At 39.4% G+C, this 17155-nt stretch overlaps 1 long non-coding RNA gene across 6 annotated transcripts in view; it reads right to left on the minus strand.

Moving 5' to 3' along the window:
- Positions 1–4574: 4574 nt before the first annotated feature.
- The window catches only part of LOC125690432 (uncharacterized), a 43319-nt gene continuing 30738 nt past the window's right edge, over positions 4575–17155 (minus strand). For 3 of the 6 annotated variants that reach the window (XR_007375677.1, XR_007375675.1, XR_007375673.1), the window contains 3 exons: positions 12294–12416; positions 11985–12103; positions 4685–10388 (listed from right to left, as the gene is read on the minus strand). This is a non-coding gene — a long non-coding RNA (uncharacterized LOC125690432). Of the gene's footprint in view, positions 4644–4684; positions 10389–11984; positions 12104–12293; positions 12417–17155 lie in introns of those variants that run through there. The other 3 variants (XR_007375678.1, XR_007375674.1, XR_007375676.1) reach the window with 3 other exon arrangements.

A 17155-nucleotide genomic window follows, 5' to 3' on the forward strand; every position in this document is an offset into this window, starting at 1 on the left:
TTACAAGGGTGGATAGTGATAGGACAAGGGGGGATGGTTTTAAACTGAAACAGGGAGGTTTAGGCTAGGCATTAGGAGGAAATTTTTCCACATAGAGGGTGGTGACACACTGGAACAGGTTGCCCAAGGAGGCTGTGGATGCCCCATCCCCAGAGGCATTCAAGGCCAGGCTGGATGTGGCTCTGGGCAGCCTGGTCTGCTGGTTGGCGACCCTGCACACAGCAGGGGGTTGAAACTAGGTGATCATTGTGGTCCTTTTCAACCCAGGCCATTCTATGATTCTATGACTCTATGAAAATACCCACTATTTTTAACTTAGCTATTATTTGCAGTATATAAAGTTCTACGCATGAGCAATGAAGCAGAGTTTGTAACTTGCAACCTTCACATCATGGTGTAAAAAAAATCCCTGAAACTGTTTTTATATATAATTTGGAATGATTTTGCCAATTACCAACACGCTTCCTATATATAAGTAGAATTTTAGTAAGTAATGTATTTGATGAGGCAGATTAAGCTGACAACTTTAATTAGTCAGACATACAACCATTGTAAAAATTTTCCAAACCAGAAGGTTAGTCTTCAGAAATTAGACACTGATGTTGGCAGGTTCTGAGATACTTTTTCAGCTTTATAAAACAGTACATCTGTGCCATTATAAATGACTCAGAAAGTAATATACTGGAGCATATACTGATGGCCTGACGCTGAAAGATGCCAAAAAAATAAGGGAAATTTAGATGGCCCTGTTCAAGTGGTTTTATTCCTATATATGTCAGATGTTACAACAACAGCAGCAGACAACTTGAGCTGAAATTCAGATAAATACTAGGAATTAAGTTTTTAATTGGTCTTTCAAATAAACGTCATCAAAAAGGCTATTCAAGAGGTATATTCTGAAAATTGTTTAATACTCTGTTTGACAAATTATTTCATTTTGTGTAATAGCATTGTGGTTTATTAGTTATACAGTATCAAATAAATTGAGGAAGAGCCCTCTCAGAGGACTCACTATACATTGCTTTTATACAAGATCAAGTCAGGCCAGATGATCTAATAGTCTCTCGTGACAACAACACTTATAAGTCTATGAAAAAGTTTAATAAAATGTTTAGACCAAAGATGCTCTTGTGTTTCTCAGTCCTTTGAGCTTTAGCTATTTTTTCCCCTTTCGTGTTTATCTTAAACCGATTCAGTTTTTTACTTCAGATTTTCCTGTATATTTAAGCACACTGGTTACACGGCTTTTCCACTTTTTTTATTCTTGAATTCAGAACCTACCAGTCACAATTTCTATGTTTTTATCTAAGCATTTAAGCTTCTTGTACACTGTTTGCATATTCAAATAGAAAGTTGAGAACAAAAATATATTTGATAACCCAAATTCATCAAAATTGTGTTACAAATGAATCCTCTACAGACTTTTACTACATCCTTATTGTAAAACCTGTTATTTATCTTAAAAAATTATTCATTGTTCTTAAATAAGAACCTGTCAGACATAAATCTTCATTGCCATAATGCTCTGTAAGGTTAGCTCTAAGTAATGACATAATCTGATTATTGTAGCATTTTAGGAAAGTTAAAGAACCACAGAATGGCTTGGGTTGGATGAGACTTTAAAGATCATCCATTTCCAACCCCCCTGCCACAGGCAGCATCGCCACCACCAGATCAGATTCAGCCTGGCCTTGATTTCCTCCAGTAATGGAGCATCCACAGCTTCCCTGGGTAATTTAGGTCAGTGCCTCACCACTCTCTGAGTAAAGAATTTTCTCCTAATATCTAACTTAAATCTACCTTCTTTAATCTGAAACCTGAAAGATATAGAAGACGTGTTTCAGCCTTCTGAGCATTACTGTGCCCTTGTCTGGACACGCTCCACAGCTCAGTATTCATCCTCTGCTTGGATGACCTGGATGCAATACTCCAGATTGCACCTTACAAGGACAGAGCAGAGGGGCACAATCACCTCTCTTGACCACTCTTTTGGAGCAGCCCAAGATACTTTTGGGCTTCTGGGCTGCAAGTGCAGATTGCTGACAGATGGTCCAGCTTTTTGTCTACCAGAAACCCCAAATCCTTCTCCATATGGCTGCTCTCAAGAGTTCTCCCAGTCTGTACACATATTTGGGATTGCCCCAACCCAGATGCAACACCTTACACTTGGCCTTGTTGAACCTCATTAAGTTCACATGAGCCAACTTCTCAAGCTCACCCAGGTCCCTTTGGATGGCTTCTCTTCCTTTTGTCGTATCAACTGCACCATTCAGCTTGATATTGTCTGCAAACTTGCTGAGGGTGCACTTGATTCCACTGCCTATGTTATTGCTAAAGATATTGGAGAGCACACATCCCAAGATGGACCCCTGATGGACACCACTCATCACCTTCAATGAGTATAAATTTTGAGACCACAACTCATTAGTTGTTAACAGTTCATATAGCCTGTCCTTTTGTTTCTGTCCAACAGCACTTACCTAGTTGTTTAGTGAGAACTTCCCACGTGCTAGCTATTTTGCAAGTGTTACTCAAGAAATACTGCAGTATTTCAACTTTTCTTGAGCATCAATCATGTTGGTCAAAGAGTTCTGAATGTATTGCTATATCATAACGACTTTTTTATAGTATGTCATCTACAACATCATACAGAATCATACAGAATCATACAGAATGGCTGAGGTTGGAAGAGACCTCTGGAGGTCGTCTGATCCAAGTCCTGCTCAAGCAGAGCCATCACTGAGATCATCATGTAGGATGAGTTACGTGCAATGATTATGCAATACTGATTTTATAAAAACGGGTATTTATTTCATTAGTAGTACTAATACAGAAAATATTTTGCAATAATAAGAATCAAGTACTACTAATGAATATCTGCTTAAGAATCTGAGTAAAAAGATGGACTAAATTAGTTCTTATTTGATTTTTACTTATTAAACAAGCATTGGAAAGCATTCAAAATCCTCTGTACTTGCTTCAATTTTTTTGTATACCAGCTCCACAGACCCAAAGAATTATGTTTAAGTGAGCTACCAAACCTGGGTTTCTCAGTCAGCCTGAGTGCTCTCAGCTTATCAACAGCTTACATGCTGCTGCTATTCTAATATCCACATCCTTGCTATACAAGTGCTTTTCCTTAAGAAGCAGATTTCAGAGTCACTGAAGCATATCCACACTTATCAAGGTGTGAGGTGTGAGCCTTGGTTAAAATACCCGGAAAAGGCTGTAGCCTACAGCACACTCTGGTAGTTACCTGAGTTTCTACCTGTGTTTATGATTTCCAGGATGTGTTGGAATCACTAACTTTTTACAGGCATTTGTATCCAAGCTGACAGCATGCACTGCAGCCTAACACTATCCCAATTGTTTTCCAGCAGAATTCGTGGCAGTGGGCACAGGCTGGACCTGATTTGGAGGATGGAGATGGAAATAGGGATTGTAAAAAACACCCCATTATCATACGGTCTGGTAGTTGGCTACAGTGCTGGTTTACTGACATGATTTGGTACAGATGTTTCATTTAAACTCTAGGTTTATAAAGGTACACATTTTTTTGGTTTACTCTGATTATAACCACAGTCTACTCCTCCCCAGTAATCAACTGCAAGAATTTGTCAAATGTTGTCATTTAATATGTGGGTCACTTCCAGTGCTGTGTTTGTTGCATGGAATGCTCCACTTCCATAGAAACAGATGTTTCAACTTAACAGCAAAAAGAGCTAAACAAGTGCATGTGAAGGCACTGTGCAAATAATGTGTTTCATTTCTGTTATTTATAGCTGTCCACAGCTATCATAATTTTTTTATTTGAAAATTATTAAATCAATTACAAGAAGTTTATCTGCAGATGCTGCCAACAATAATGCACGTTAGGAAACTGCTTCTGGAGGAAAAAGTGGCTTCTTTTTGACTGTTACAGGAGCATTTAAGTGAAGCCAATGCATATCTGAAAGACTACAGAATGAGTCTATGCACCAAGTCTCAGAGTACATGCAGAATAAAATAATTTTTTTTAGATCTCCAAATTCCACTGGCAGATACGCCTGGTGGCAAGGGCAGTGGAGCCAGGCTATAATTTCTCAGCATATTTGAACAGGTGAAGGCCAGCAGAAATGATGGAGAAAAAGAAGATGCTCAGGAGAGAGGAAAAAGGCAATTTCACTGGAATACTTCCCAACTAAACTGGGAATTATGGTTCTATGAAAAACCAGTTCTTATTTTATCTACAATGCAAGCAGAAAATGGCAAGTTTCAGGTCACTGCAGGAGTCACAATTTTATAATGAAAGTGATGTTTGAAAATGAGCCATACCACAGGTTTATGAAAACACACAGCCAGAGTCATTTTCAACAGTTCTGTAATAATGCATATAGATGGACTGACGACATAAAGAAAGAGCTGTGTGCAACCAAGGTAAGGGCTGACATTTCATGCTGCCTAATCTTTTTTCCAAACTAATCCCAGAATTTCTACACTTGAGCTGGGCTGAAAGTACAGCCCAGGCTATTCCAAAAGTTCAGCGTGTTCCTTGACGGCCCACCCAAACACCCCGGACGTGTACTCCACCCACCTAAACTGGGCTTTCTGTGCAGAAGACAGAGCCAGGCCAGATGAAAGAAGTATCTGTAGTTGGAAAGCCTCTGCAAATGTAAGACACAAAAGCAGTAAACAAATCAAACGGGATGCCAGACCAAATGTGTTCCACATTTGTGAAAATAACAAAGTTCAGTCAGGAAGAAAGGTTTATGTGTCTTCTCCTCATATAATCCTTCCCAAGGTACTTTCCTTCAATCCCTCCCAATATTAAACCCAGCACAGACAGCAGCAGTATCTGTGAAATGAGCATGAACACACGGCATCACCAAATGCCTCACAAAGCCACCATCAGCTCCGCGTGGCTTGGCACTGACCGGTGAGCAGATGTTTCCTTCCAGGCCTTCCCCCAGGGCCTGCCCTGAGCAGCAGCACACTTGGCAGGGCTAGGAAGAACAAACGTGCATACTTCCCTCACCTGCCACCTGTAGCAAGTAGTTGCTCAGGATCCAGGCTGGCAACCCCCTCCTACACAACTGTCAGATCTATCCCCAAGCCTATGAATTCCTGCATGGGAAAATCTTACCATTCTCCCTAGCTGTGAGAAGGAGCTAAGGAAGCCTGCCTCCATTGGTGGCAGTTCCTGAAGGCTTTTTCATACTTCCTTCTAAGGAAATCATGAAGTGATGTGATCCAGCACAGCTCTCCTGAACAGATCCCTCAGCATCAGACATCTCCACTGTTTGGTGTCCAGTAGCTAAACTACTGCTACAGAACTGCTGTTCAACATCAAATTTACATTAAATGTTAAATATAAAAAGCATAAATTACTGAAAAGTTTGTCAGAAGGTTCCTATTAATCCATTTTTCTGTATAAATCTTGATGTGACAGAAAAATCACTTGGAGCCATTCATTAAAGATGTGCCTTTGCTTATCCATCATGAAAGATCGATTCAGGTTGGATATTGAGTAAAATTTATTCTCCAAAAGAGTGGTCAGGCTCTGCAACAGGCTGCCCAGGAAGGTGGTGGAATCACCATCCCTGGAGGTGTTCAAGAAACGTTTAGATGTGGTACCGAGGGACACAATTTAGTGGGGAAATATTGGTGGTATGGGATTGGTGGATGGTTGGATCTTGGAGGTGTTTTCCAACCTTGGTGATTCAATGTTTCCATGGGAATTTTGGAAGGTTGGGAAATCCGGGAAGCACTTACAGATCTCTTTAGTGCATTCAAACTGAATATTTCATGACCCTATATAGTAAATAAGCACAGTCCCACCCAAGTCTGCAATAAATAAAATTAATTTTTGTTGAAATTTTAAAATCCTACTGTTTACTCAAAAGTAAGTCTATATTAATTTATTGAATATTAAGGTATAAGGTTATATTATTTATTCAATAAACTCAGACTTCTCACTGATTGCAAGTTTTCTACAGAATAAGTGCCATAAGTTTGTTTCAAATTCATTTTTGTCTAAAAAAAGTTAATATTTCAGTACAATTTACATGCATGAGACTATGCATTTATTATTTCAAATGCAGAATTTAATTGTTCACAGGATTCAACTCTCATTTTCAATTTTTGCTGAATGGACTTAACCTTTATAGAGTGGGCAGAAGGGCTTCATGAATGAACTGGGACCTTCATTCATGTAGAATTGTGAGTAAAGAAGGAACGTGTATTAGAACTGGATAACCAGATACTAGGACATCACATATTTTTCTCAATTTCTTTACTAATAAAATCAATATTTGCCTATGTGCACGGTCATATAGATTTAATACATGCTCTCTGGCCAAATGAACCAGAAAAACATTGCAATAAGACTCAACTGATTTAGCAGACCTCAAAATTCCAAATTCTTTTTACGCATCAGATATGCACAGCTTTGCCTGTGTATTATAGTCACATTCATCTTTCTTCTCTTTACACTTATTTGTCATAGAGCCAAAATCTGGAACAAAGATTTGGGAATCCACCTTCACATTTCAATGAGAAAAGAAGTCTTACTCTGAACATTAGGTGCGACCTTTTCTTGCTTTTTCTTCTGTTTTCTGTTCACTAGCTAAATTACATTCTCAACTCTGTTCTACCAGCTACTCACAGCACTGTAGTGAATACACGCTTCGTGCAGGTTTTCTTCAAGATTTCCCCTCATATGTACATTAAGATGCATTACTAATGCACGATGCATTGTCACAGCTCACAACCAACAACTTGTAAACTTCAGTTCAGTGGTTTTTCCAGTGCATATAATCTCCTCTGGTCATATACTTCTGTCCACTGTCAGGAGGGCTACGTTGTCCTGCAGCCACAGGAATCATCTGGTGTATGGTCAGCCTCTGATTGCAAAAATCAAGCAAACAATGAACAACTTCTCATATATGTAGGTAAAGCTGAGGCAAAGCTAAATCCAGGAAGGCAAATATCTCTCTACCCTGTTCTGTCTCCAATGAGCATCGTTGAGCTTTGGTACTCTTCTTCGAAACCAATTCCCTGAACAAATGGCTCCTGTCCCATAGATCTTCTGTATTTTTCCTCCCTGAGAAAAGAATGTATTTGTACCAGGAGCTTGCATATTCTCTGAGCTTCCTTTGCAACTGCACTCATGGGGGCATGGACATTACCTAGCAAACAGTTTCTTCACAAGAAGTTTGCTATCAATCTCCTGTTTGACTACTCCAGGCATTCTCTGGAATTAAATAACTGAAGGAACTAACATGAAAACTGGATAGTACTGAATTTCTCAGACTGTTTTCTAGCTGTTCATTTATGCCATGATTCAGTTTTAATTAAAATCTTGCAAAGTTCTTGGACTCTTTCTTTTTCCCCCTGGGTAATGCGCAATTTCATACCATACCATACCCAACATTTCATACCAAAAAGAGTAATTTCAACAAAGATAAGTAGTTTATTTTATCAACACATCACCCCATACTGAGAAACAAAGGCTTAAATAAAAGTGGATGAAAGATGAAAAGAGATGAAGTGCCCAGGGATGCAGCATGCACCACAAACAATTGTTCTGAAATAAAGCTAAAAGGAAACCAGTCAAATTCTTCTGAGCTTAATAAACTTTAGATTAGATCAAATTAGGTATGAGTCAGAACTTCTCCATGCTTACTGTGTAACTGATTTCTACTTTCCTTTTTCCCAGGATGAAAAACATTGGAATTGATTTATCTTTGCAGACTCACAAGATATCTACTTGAATTGAGTTTTCTGAGTGCAAGGAGACAGTCAGTCTGCAAGACAAGAGGACTGCAGCGCACCTGACAACAGCAGAGGCAAAGGGAATGGTGAAAAAAAATCATGATGATGGAAGCAGAAAGACTTGCCACAATCTCACCTCATTGATACTCAAAAAACTCCACCTTCTCTACCTCTGAAAAATAAAAGGATGGACCAGCAGTTTCCGCAGCTATAGTGATCTGTAAACTTGGAATTTGGGCTGGTTAGGCATACCAACTTCATAATTTTTCTCAATTCCTGTGCAAAAATAAAGCACGTGTGCTTGAAATAACTGTGAAGCTGCAGACAAAGGCAATTCTGAACAAGTTTGTTCAAACGTTTTATACTCATTTTTACCTGCTTTGGGGGACTCAGTCTATTGGTCAGTGGCCCCTGCTCCTGTGCAGTGTTTTGTTTCCCTTAGCAGTTTGTGGTGCAGAGAGCTTTGTTCAGTTCTGTGGCAGCTTTGGACCTCTCAGAGAACTCAGCTGGGGAAAGTCATTTTTCCTGCCAGCAGGCCAATGCCAGCTGTGCACTACATTTAATGGCCTTTTATAAAATTTGGTAGCTGTCTCAAGAGTTGAGAAGAAATATGAGGATTTCATTTAATGAAGTAATTTTATTACATAGAAATCAATCTCTTGCTAGGATTTTCTAACTGCAACAAGATTTTCTACTACATTTTACAGAACCTCTACCTAAATCAATCCATTAACTTAGGTAGAAGAAGACGGCATCTATGGGATCTTCATTAAAACACCAATATGAAACATTTCAAACTGTGTTTGCAGCCCCTTCCTTGTTTAATATGGAGCCCTAAATCATAATTATCATCAGCAGGAAAAGAAAAAGCAGAAACTTCTCATGCTGGCAACTGCTCCTGAGTCATATTTTTCTTGAAGAGTACTCTAAATCTGTATATTACAACTACATTAAAGCTTATATGTTTGAGGTCTTAACGAATCTGAATGTTGACATGGGACGGTTTTAATCTCCAATTTGTTTATTGCAAGTGTGCTTCCTGAATATTTTGCTTTTGCTTCTTGCATGCTGGAATCCATGTTTTTTGTTTGTGTGTATGTTATAAAGGAAAAATGCTTGTACGTTTATAAGTTCTCTTTCTTGAAGATGTTGTTATTTGGTAGGGAAGAGGATAATTTTAAAAATGAGGCAATGAAGGCAATACAAAAGCACAATTTCCTTTCATGATACTTGTCTTTCTCCTTCTATTCCTAATTCTGCATCTAAATTCCCTCTTCTCTTTCACATCTCAGAACAAATATTTGCAAGGGTTTCCCTTGGATGCAGAGTCAGCCCAAGACCTGGAATCTGTACATAGATTTTATGCACAGATGGATCAGTTTCATGGGAAGTAAATGGCAAGAGGAAACTTGACTGCGTGTACTCATATGTACACCAGTGACTTGTCTCAGTCAAGTAGATGGAAGCACATATTTTTAGATTCTGATCTGTAGTTCAGCCATAAATAAAAAATTTGCAAAATACGTCTTCTATGTAATACTTGCTCTGTTCATTCTTTTCCATTTAAGCTAAATAAAAACCTGTTCTACAACGCACTGATGGGGGAAAGGTGCATTCTCAATGAGAAATAGTATTTCTCAGTAAGACCTTACATTCCAATATTTTTTGTGGTCTAAGCACAAAATGTTAATTTCCCTGGAGAGTCAAAGGTTATCATATTCAGGCCCAGGCTCATGAGTTGAATTTCAGTGGTGTTTTCTTCAGTCTTGCCATGAATAATGAGCCTCCCATGCAAGGGCTGAGAAGGCACAACATGCTGAACTGCTGCAAGCTTGGCATCAACAGAGAGCAGCTTGCAGCAGTGCTTCTGGAGAGCTGATCACATGTTCTTTTGAGCATGGTGCATAATTATGTTGTTTTTTGTAAAATTATGAACTATTAAATCTGCGTGACATGTAGATGAGAGAAGAAAAGTTCAAAATCCCACTGTAATTTATGAACATGTGGTGAACAGATGTTCTGTGAGATTTTTCTTCCCCTCACTTTAAAAAATTTGGATTATGTTTTCTCTGTTTTCTCTCCTTTTCTCTCACTCATGTTCAGACTCTGTACTTGATGCTTTATTAGATGTCTCAGCAGGGTAAATGCATGATTAATAATTGTCGATGACAGAAATTTGGTTTCTATAAGCTATGGAATGAAAGATAAATATGATGGGAACAGTTCTACCTAAGTATATATGTTTATGACAACTAAGCCTCTTTAAGACTGTCTGTGTTAGGGTTACTCATGATTTATGGGGATGTCACCACTGACCCTAGATCTGGAAAATCTCTTGCAATTTCTCTTATTGTAATCATCGCTTTTTCTTCAGATACCTGGGGAAAAAAAACATCCCCCAAAGAAAGAAAGGAAAAGTTAACATTTTCAGGGTCAGAAAATATTCTATAAGCCCTTCAACTTCTAATACTAAGGCAGTACAAACTTTCTTTATAACAATACACTGTTGTGTGCTACCATCTCTCAATTTACCTGTGACAACAGATGGTCAGAATGAGAGCATTCTTCACATGTGCTGGCATTCTGAACTGAAGCACCAGTCCAAGGCAGACTCTAGTCACAACTTCACTGTTTTACTGTGGAGAAATAAAGAACATTTTGACCCCCTCCTGAACGGAGATGATCTTGATCTTGTAGTGCTATCCACCAAGACAGGGTTTCTCTTCAAGACCATCTATTTTCTAATGAGAAGTAGCAGGTCACAACAAATTAAATCAAATTTTCAGGCTGTTAAATTAAAGGAAAATGTATGATAAGATAGGTAGATAGGCAGTAATAAGTCAAGCAATCGACAAGCTAATACAATAGTCTTTCTTAATTTTGAAGTCTATCACACTTGAAAATACAAAGTTGTAATTTGATTCTTTCTGTTTCTTCAGTTTATTGGAGAAATACCAAAAACAAACAAACAAAAAAATTTTCTTGGCCATATTTTCCATCTTCTTTAGGCCTAGACAGTATAAGTTTCCTAAGAACAGTTAAAAAAATGTTGTCACTGTGATACTAAATTACTTCTCATATCAGTTACTGATAATTGGAGACTCCTGAAAGGAATCACAACACGTATGTGCAAGGAAGTGTACCGTCTAGGAGCAGAGATGAAGGAGAAGAAACATTCCAATATTTGAAACATTATCAAGGAAAGTCAACTGTAACAGCTGGGGGGGGGGGGGCAGGACTGTGTTATGAACACTTCACAACTATACTAGCAATTCCCATGAGCTAAACAAAACTATAGGCCATTTACTTATCATTATTTAAAAAGACAAAGCTCCCTTTTGATACGTATGCAACTACTGAAGATACTTTTTTCGCTCAAAGTTTCTGTTCTGCAGAAAAAGACGTTTTCTGGGAAAAAAAAACACCTACTGCAGATATGGAGGGCTGAACAGGCAACAGACACATGACATTCAACAAGAACAAGTGCTGGATTCTGCACCTGGAATGGGGCAAACCTGCAAAAAGGTACAGAATACAGGACAAGAGGCTGCAGAGCAGCCAAATGGAAAGGGAGCTGGGGGTTCTGGATGACAGCAAGTTGAATGTGAGTCAGCAGCAGGCTCTGGCAGCCAAAACGGCCAAGTGTGGGGAACATCAGGCCCAGCACTGCCACTGGGCGAGGGAAGGGGTTGTTCTGCTCTGCTCTGCGCTGTGCGGCCTCACCTCAAGCACTGGGTGCAGTCTGGGGCACCACAGTATAAAAAGGGTATGGATTAATATTAGAGAGCGTTATAGATCACTGTCAGAGAGCATCTGCAAGAGCACAACCAAGAAGGGGCAGGGTCTGGAGGGCGAGATGTGCGGGCAGCGCTGAGGCCCCTGGCTGTGCTCAGCTCAGAGCAGAGGAGCTGAGGGGAGGCCCGATGGCGGCTGCAGCTGCTCACTGGGAGCGGAGGGCAGCGCTGAGCTCTGCTCCGTGTGACAGCGACAGGGCCCGAGGGAACGGCATGGAGCTGCGTCAGGGGAGGGGGCTCAGGGACAGGGGCTGCACCAGAGGGCGGTGGGCACAGAACGGGCTGCACGGGGCTGTGGTCCGAGCCTATTGGAGCCCAAGAAGCATTTGTGCAACGCTCTCAGACCTAGGGTTTGATTTTTGTGTGGTCCAGCCAGGAGCTGGACTCCATGATCCCTGTGGGTCCCTCCCAGTTTGATATACGATTTTGTGAAATTACTCAGACGCCTGCTGTTACAGCATTGTGTTCCACTGGGTCGGCAGGAGGATGGAAACTCTCTGCTTTTCTGCATCTCTTCTCTCTCATCTCCATGACATTTTCACCAGGTAAGTTCGCATCTAAAAATGAGAAATACACCTTCAGGCAATATGTAACAGGCTTGGGAAATGTATCGTCTGTTTTGGGATAGAACATTATGCATGTATATAATGCATACATAAAGACTTTCCTGCTTGAGAACCATTGTTGAACAAATTATATAAATTATTCTTTCTTATTACCAATAATGCATACTGATAGAAACCTTACCTAATTTACAGTCCAAGAGAGTACGAAGACTGGTGAAGAGTTTTCAAATATGATACAAAGCCCTCTTTCTGTCATGCTAAGGTTTGGACTCTATCTTTGCTTTGAGTTCAAACCCACATATATCTAAAAGTGTAAAACAAAAATAACTGAAATAAGTTATTCTGAAAAGACAGGAAAGGTCTGCACTGTATTCTGCACTGGCTGCCTCCTCCTCTGAGGCTCTTAGAAAAAAAAAGAAAAAAAAAAAAAAGAAAGCAGATTTATTTTCTCCTATCTGCAGCTTTGATCTGAGCTGCTGGCAAAATGTTCCTCCGCAATATGAATTACCAAAACCAATGGAAGACTCCCAGTAATTTATTTGGCTCTGGAACAGCTTGTTCTAAACATTGCTTGTCCCATAGCTTTGAATTGGACCACAATTTTACCATAGACAGAAGAGGTAGAAAAGTCAGAAATAAGGAACCTGTGCCAAATGTTCCTATCAACCTCCAGAATTGGTTTCGTTGTGAAACTTCATTACATAATGCTGAAGCAAAGCAATAGTTCTTAATTGCTTTAGAGGACAGAATTGCCTGAAGTACAGCTCCACTCATGAAATGGCTCCATGTTTGCCAGGCAGCACTTCAGGGTTAGCGAAAACTGTGGGTTCTCAGTAGAAACTGAGAAAAACAAATAAGAAAACAGAATAACATTGCTTGTTTTAAAACATGATTTCACTTAATGCTAAGGCTCCTAAAAGCCCTCAGTTCCCATGGCTGTGAAACCCAATGTGCAGCCCTTGTAAATCACACGTGGCAGTGGAGGGTCCTGTCCTGTCCCTTTCCACCAGCTGGGGCAGCTCCTTCTCAGCCCCTCCTAAAAGTTCATTCATCATGCTGAAGCCACCATCTAAATGTCAAGGGTGAACCAGGGTCTCCAGAGCTAAAACCACCATTTCATCCATGCAGGATATTTTGTTCACCTCTCGGCATTTTAGAACAAGTTCCATTATATAAACTATTTATCTTTGTGAGTGAGAATTACTGTGTTTTAATTCAGAGATTTTTCTCTTCAGGGCAGGGCTTTCATTTGACAGTACAAAGCAGAATGCTTCACTACATGCTTCCATGCCAAAGGACTGGTTCACCCAGATGGTTCTCCAGGGGTTTCAAGCTGTTAGAGCACTTGGTTTTAGCTTGAACAGTCTGGGTGGGGCTGCAGCTGGTAAATTTTCATGCCACCCGCAAGTCTAGGCTGAGATGGATATTCACATTAATTCTAGGTCAGTGAGGTTAATGATAATGAATAAGTAGATTGGGTAGGTTGGGAGTCTTAGCAACTGTGGAGGCTCCACTGACAGGCTTGAAATTACCACCTCTGAATTGCACTGTCTTACAGTCTGGTTTATACAGCATAAGAAACAAGACAAGGATAATTCAAGAAACAGCCTGGAAAGAATTCATCCCACTATAGATGTCCAAGTCCTGTATGCAGTGTGCAGTATACAGGGGTTCTTCTGAAAGTAATGCCTTTTATTTTATTATGTTGGCCCACAATGTGTGAGGCAGATGTTGGTAGCACAGCAGTAGAGGCTGAACCTTCCCTCCAGTATCCCATCGGATGTTGCTGCAGTGGGACAGATGGCAGCAGAGGGGCACTCTGACAAAATGATGTCTGATGTGGAAATGTAAATGAAGCAAAGGTGTGTCACTGCATTCCTCCATGCACAAAAAACTGCCCTCAATGACATTCACTGATGCTTCCTGAATGTCTAGAGAGACCAATCAATGGATGTGAACACAGTGAGGCAGTGGGTGCTGAGTTTCAGCAGTGGCATCAAGCCACAGTGGATCACCTCTACAGGTGCAGATTTTTACAAGTGCGGCATGCAGGCTCTTGTTCACTGCTGGTGAAAATACACAGCTAATAGTGGTTACTATGCTGAAAAACAGTGTTTTGTAGCTGAGAATTTGCTGTACTGTATCAAATAGCGTTGTTGTCTAGAGGTTGATCATTGTGGTCCTTCTCAACCCAGTCCATTCTATGATTCTGTGATCTTTTTTACTTATTTACTTACCTAATTTATTTTTTATGGAAATAAATAGGAAGCATTAGCGTTGGAGTGACATTCATTACTTTTGGAGTAACCTTATGCATATATATATATGCAGGAACACATTTCTTCTGTTTCATACCTTTCATCTGTAAAACCCATCTCTGAGAGTTGACTGATGTCAGTCCATATTTAAAGGCCACATGCCAGTATTACAAATACTGATATCTTACATAAAAGCAAAACTAATTTTTCTCCCTGGTCATCTCACTTATTCATTTCTGAGACAGTGTACTTCTTCCAGATGGACTGACTATAGGTAGATTTTTTCAGTGATGGAAAGATAGAGAGAGACAAAGATGATTAGCATAAAACTCTAATATATGTTAATTTCACCCATTTTTTGACAATTAATGATAAAGACTACCGATCCTTTCAGATATTTCTGACAATCTCACAGTTCCCACCAATGATGCAGAAGAAACCCTAAGAAGAATGGATAAAAGAAAAGTTAGCAACATTGGGTATGTTAGTACTTTGGAATCTGGTATAGCATGATGCTGCAGACAGAAGATCTGTCCAGCTGCAGAATAACATGTGTTCTTATGTTTGATATCCTGGACAGAGATATTCAGGAAGGTCTGAAGTATTGTCAAACTTAGGTGCAAATCCCACTCTCAGCTTCTGCTTTAGATTGCCTCCAGAATCCTCATGTTAGCAACTAAGCAAAGAGTGTAAAAGAAAGGAAAACATGCATTTTATTAGTGTTGAGAATAAACTCAGGATTTATTTCTATCTTCGAAGGGCTCTTACATAAATTTCAAATATTTTTGCTGTTTGATATATTTCAGACATGCTGCCCTGTACTAATGAGAAGGAAAAAGAGGATATGCTTCCTCTTTTTCCTGCTCTCCAGTTGGTCTGAGCTTAGTGCAAACATAAGGCTTTGAAAACTCTAACTGGTTCCAGCTGAATCCTAGAGAGCCTACAAAGACCAAGTTCCTCTTAGGCAGATTGAGGAAACATAAACTCCTCTTCTGACATAGCGGTGTGAAGCACTAAAAGCCCCAGCCACTGGGAGAAGTTCTGCAGAGCTACGCAACAGCTTATCAGAGACAGAACTGAGTATGCTCTTAAGTAAAAGTAATAACAATAAAAAAATTAAAACACATGAACATGAGACTGCAATAACCAGATACACACAAGAATGGACCTCATCAAGAAAGTATAGAGAATTACATCCCATGAGTTATTTAAAACTGGACTGGGCAAAATAATGCAAAATACACTGTACTGAACAATCTTTCATTAGGAGAAAGAAAGATACAGTGAACTATCAGGTCATTTTTCTTATTAGTAATGTCTTCTATTGCTTTTGAAAATAACCTTGCTTGCCAGACAGATCTTGCTGAGGGACAGAAAAGCCTCACATTTATAATGACAGGATACAAAGAATGAGTCAATGGGGAACCCGTTGCAAAATGCATTTTTGACAACATTTTGCAAGTTGAAACATTGCTCTTTAGGTTATTGTTCATAAGGAAGTACAAATCCAAAAGGTAAATTTTAATGGCAGGCATTGTGCATAACTGGAACAGTTTTCTTGTAAATTTGTCAACGTATTCAAACAAATGAACCAAGGCAGAATTAGGGCAGTGAAAGACAAAGATGAAAATCAATATAATTCTGAGTAAAGCTGGTGCTCTTGCAGTATACTCCTACTGGGATTTAGTTTAAAAGTTTTTTCCAATACCCTAGTATTTACTTCTTTCCCAGCTGTTGATAGCAGATATCATATGCTTGCGCTGATGTCAAAAATGGCAAATATTTGTTTTTATGGAATGTCTCATTTTAGCTGTATGCAAACAAACACTATATTGTAATGCTGAACTGGAAGCCTTTCACTGACATGAAAACATGGAAGAAATTTAATTGCTTCCGTAATTCTTCATTTGAGTTAAATAAATCTATTCAGATGTGTAACCTGAAAAGACTGCAGATGCTATGAAGTGAAACCTTTTGTGCTTCCTTCAATAGAAAATGTGAACTGAGAGTGTTTATGCAAACATACAAGATAGAAAATAGCACACTTCTAATTTAACTCTAATAACAGCTTCCAAATATCATCTGTAAATATTTAAGCAGGGACAAAAGGTACTCCTTTTTTACAGCATTTCATTAAAGACAAAAGCAATGATCTAGTATATTCAATTACAATATCGTGCTGGCAATTGACTGCTGCTCCATCCAGTATTTTCTCATAATGTCTGCTATTTGCTCCCATTTTGTGATTGCTCTCAATTTCTCCTTTTATCAAAAACAGGCCTGAGTAAGTTCATTTTATTTCTTTCTGTAGATCAAGAAAGAAAAGGTAGTATAATTTCCATTAGACCTTGGAATACGCTTTCCTTTGTACCAGCAAGTGTTTTCTTTTTCTAAAAATACAACATTTATCCATCACTGAAGCCTGTTATAAAATAGAAACTGAATTGGCAACACTGAGTAAAACCACATATCCAAACCAATTCTTTTACATCTGCTTTTATTTTTTGGACTTCTTTAACCTTGCTCAGATTTCAGCTCCATGTATCAACTAAGCAAGAATTTTGCATGGGATAAAGCCATCAACCTGGAGGAAAATGCAGAGCTCACAGGGAAGGTTCTGAGGATTCCGAGGGGTCAGCATGGATGGTGTGAGACTCCCTGAGTACATGGGTGTGCCTGGCATTGCAATGAGAAATGTGGGCTCATGCTAGCAGAACACATACATCGTGCCACTCTGTGAACACAATTACAGAGTAATACAAATTGTTTACTTCTAGAGTTACTT

The sequence above is a fragment of the Lagopus muta genome, chromosome 3 (assembly GCF_023343835.1).
Source record: "Lagopus muta isolate bLagMut1 chromosome 3, bLagMut1 primary, whole genome shotgun sequence".
NCBI lineage: Eukaryota > Metazoa > Chordata > Aves > Galliformes > Phasianidae > Lagopus > Lagopus muta.